The sequence below is a fragment of the Mandrillus leucophaeus genome, unplaced genomic scaffold (assembly GCF_000951045.1).
Source record: "Mandrillus leucophaeus isolate KB7577 unplaced genomic scaffold, Mleu.le_1.0 Scaffold240, whole genome shotgun sequence".
Classification (NCBI taxonomy): domain Eukaryota; kingdom Metazoa; phylum Chordata; class Mammalia; order Primates; family Cercopithecidae; genus Mandrillus; species Mandrillus leucophaeus.
The window spans coordinates 1,002,794-1,006,727 of record NW_012102477.1 but is presented as its reverse complement, the minus strand read 5'-3'; the positions used below and the strand labels follow the sequence as shown (position 1 = coordinate 1,006,727).

The 3,934-nt window shown below is 42.3% G+C and overlaps 1 protein-coding gene across 1 annotated transcript in view; it reads left to right on the top strand.

Annotated features, from left to right (window-relative positions):
* LOC105541516 (N-alpha-acetyltransferase 60) overlaps positions 1–3,934 on the top strand; it is a 54,248-nt gene that overhangs the window by 1,999 nt on the left and 48,315 nt on the right. The window contains exons 2-3 of the mRNA XM_011982575.1: positions 1,680–1,818; positions 2,670–2,739. The gene's annotated coding sequence lies outside the window, so the exon portion shown is untranslated. The remainder of the gene's footprint in view (positions 1–1,679; positions 1,819–2,669; positions 2,740–3,934) is intronic.

Sequence of the window (3,934 nt, the reverse complement as noted above, 5' to 3'; positions counted from 1 at the left end):
TAGCCAGGATGGTCTCGATCTCCTGACCTCGTGATCCGCCCGTCTTGGCCTCCCAAAGTGCTGGGATTACAGGCTTGAGCCACCATGCCCGGCCTTTAATGCTATTCTTACATCAGTGATGTCTCATTGTAGTCTTGAGATTCTCCTGATCTGGATTTGTGGCTCTTTCACCAAGAACCGGAGACTCCCATGGCTCTCTTCTTTAAATCCTGTTGCCATAATTACAAAGAAATAAACACAGTTTCCAAGGCTTTGAAATGAAGCCTGTGATATTAACTCAGTGGATTACCAGAGAGAGGGATATACCTGAAATGGGAGAGGAAACAATCTTCCCTAGACTATCTTTTCTAAGAGCTATCAAAACTATAAACAAGTAGACCAAGGAGGAGGAAGCTTGAAAGCTTTATCTTCCTGAAAATAAAGAGATGACATACAAAGTCCAAAATAGACCAAGATTGAAAAATTAGACTGCATTATACCCCTAACTCAGTTTTGTAAAAAATCACAAATGCTTGACTGTATATCTACTATATGTTCAAGTAACATATTTTAATTATCAAAATTTAAAAATCCTTCCACCACAATCTTTTGCAAGTTTTTCCATTTCTGTCTTTAACATGGTACCAGCAATAACAACTACAACCTGTTTGTGTTGAAATTCTTTCTATAGCCCAGCATCTGCTTTCTCTGAAAATTATCTTTTTAAAAATATTAAAAATAACATAATTACAATAGCAGTATATGTGCATTTTAGAAAGTTAGAAAATACAGGGGAAAAAATGGCACCACATTCCTGTCACCCAGAGATCACCACTATTTACTATTTATTTATTTATTTATTTGTTGAGACAGAGTCTCACTGTTGCCCAGACTGGAGTGCAGTGGTGCAGTCTCTGCTCACTGCAACTTTCGCCTCCCGGGTTCAAGTGATTCTCATGCCTCATCTACCAGAGTAGCTGGGATGACAGGCGCATGCCACCACACCCATTTAATTTTTGTATTTTTAGTAGAGATGTGGTTTCCCCATGTTGGCCAGGCTGGTCTGAAACTCCTGGTCTCAAGTGATCTGCCCACATCAGCCTCCCAAAGTGCTGGGATTATAGGTATGAGCCACCACACCTGGTCTACTCACTGCAACCTCCATCTCCTGAGTTCAAGCGATTCTTCTGGCTCAGCCTCCCGAGTAGCTGGTACTACAGGTGTGCGCCACCATGCCTGGCTAATTTTTGTATTTTTAGTAGAGGACAGCGTTTCCCCATATTGGCCAGGCTGATCTTGAATTCCTGACCTCATGATCTGCCCACCTTGGCCTCCGAAAGTGCTGGGATCACAGGCGTGAGCCCCTACCCCTGGTTACTTTTTCCCTAGTGATTTTTTTATGATGATGCAGCTATATATTGAAATGGAAAGGTACTCGTTTTGGGGAGTAAAATTGGTTATGAAACAAAAATAATAACAAAGTCGCTTTTGAAGACTGTATTAAAATGTTAGTGGTAGTTATATTTTTAATTTTTATGGGTACATGGTAGGTGTATATATTTATGTGGTACATGAAATGTTTTGATGCAGGCATGCAATGCGTAATCACTTCAAGGTAAATGGGGTATCTTCCCTGGCGATGTTTAACATGATTTCCAGAATGAATTGCTCACTATGTTTGGTGTGTTTTCCATTCCCAGGTGGTAGTGCCTTTTAAGGTCTATTACTTAAACATAAATATGGCTCTGGTTCTTATGGCCTTTACTGTATCCTTCATGAGAAGTTGATACTGATCGGAAATTGACACAGAGCCTTCTCACCTACACCAAGGGAGTCTAGGTAAGCAAGATTATCTTTATCCCAAATTCAGCAAGAGGTTTTCTTATTGGTGTTCAGAATGCTTGACTGAGCAGTTAGAAAACTGTTGCTACCTAGTCTCCAGTCTTATCAAGGAAACAACGGCTGCAACTCACGCCTGCAAGAACAAGAGGCTCACACAGTTTTGAAATTAGTGCAACTTCTAGCTGGATGGGAGTCTTTTTAGTTTCATTTAGCCTTGACTTGAAACTAATAGGAGTCTTAAAATGAGAAAAAGGCTCAGGCTCTAAATGTACCTTTGACATGTTAATTCTGTTACCAAAAACTGGCTTTGCTCTGTATTAACTCCAGCAGAATTGTTTTTCAGTCACTGAGGCCAGAGGTGCTTCCAGAGAAATGTTCCTGACCTACTGATACTGAATAATTATTGTTACTAGAAGCTGCAACCAAAGACTCCTGGAGGGTAGTAAGAGGTACAGAGAATGCAGGTTAGATACAGTGAGGACAGAGAAGAAATAATGGGTTGGAGGCTGGGTGTGGTCACTCACACCTATAATTCCAGCTACTCTAGAGGCTGAAGCAAGAGAATCACTTGAGTCCAGGAGTTCAAGGCTGCAGTGAGCTAGCATTGCGCCACTGCACTCCAGCTTGGATGACAGAGCAAGACTTTGTCAAAAAAAAAAAAAAAAAAAAAAGATGGGTTGCTTTGTAGTTTAGAGAACTACATGTTTAGATAGTTATTATTTCCCCAAAAGGGCCCATCAGATTGAAATTCTGAGATCCAGGGTTTGTCTGACACTCTCTAGCCTATGAGTTGTAGAGATGGGATGGCCAGGAGTGAAGTGATGGCCTTGTGTCTTTCTCCCCTGCAGCGTACAGAACGGCTGTACCTGGAAGAAGGAAGTGCGGAGCCAGCCTGAGTTGGGAGTAGAGCTCCAGAGAGTGAGTCAAAGCCCTCTGTGTCCTGCTATGAATGATGCCCTCATAGTCAGAGGAAGCCGACTTAAGTGAAATCTATTTTTGACTTGTCAAGTTTAAATATTTTCTTAATTTTTAGTACTGAACAATAGAAGGCATCTAGTGAAACAAATGCTTTCACTTTCTTGCTAGGAGGGTAAATGAGTATATTCTTGCATTAGGTACACAAGGATACAGTACAAGTATGCTAGCCTCTCTCAACTATAAACAAGTAAACAAGATTTGGTTTAAGCATCAGTCTCTTGTGAGTCCGACTGGTAAGCCCAGTGTCAGGGCACATTGACAATGTTAGTGGAGAACGAGACTCTCCCAGTGTGCTGCCCTGACCCCTCCGAGACTGGTCTGTGTAGCCATGTGGTGGTCATCCTGTACCACTTCTGGTTTGGTTCTAATCAAAGGAAGCAGTATCATCTTTGGTGATCCGTCTTATACGCTTGCATCATTTTGTACCAAAGGAGAATTTCTTTTGTTAAAAATTTATTTTTCATTATCTACTCATAAAGAAGGAACCAAAGGGCTGGGCGCAGTGGCTCATGCCTGTAATCCCAGCACTTTTAGGAGGTGAGGCAGGCAGATCACTTGAGGTCAGGAGTTCGAGACCAGCCTGCCCAACATGTTGAAACCCCATCTCTACTAAAAAACACAAAAATTTAACCAGGCGTGGTGGTGCCTGACTGTAGTCCCAGCTACTCGGGAGGCTAAGGCAGAAGAATTGCTTGAACCCAGGAGGTGGAGGTTGCAGTGAGCCAAGATCATGCCTCCAGCCTGGGTGACAGAGTGAGACTCCATCTGATATGGTTTGGCTGTGTCCACACCCAGATCTCACCTTGAATTCCCATGTGTTATGGGAGGGACCTGGTGGGAGGTAATTGAACCATGGGGCAGGTCTTACCCGTGCTGTTCTCGTGATAGTGAATAAGTCTCACGAGATCCATTGGTTTTTAAAAAGGGGAGTTTCCGTGCACAAGCTCTCTTTTGTCTGCCACCATGTGAGACGTGCCTTTTACCTTCCACCATAATTGTGAGGCCTCCTCAGCCACGTGGAACTGTTAAGTCCATTAAACCTTTTTTTTGGTAAATTGCCCAGTCTCAGGTATGTCTTTGTCAGCAGTGTGAAAATGGACTAGTACATCATCTCAAAAAAAAAAAAAAAAAAAAA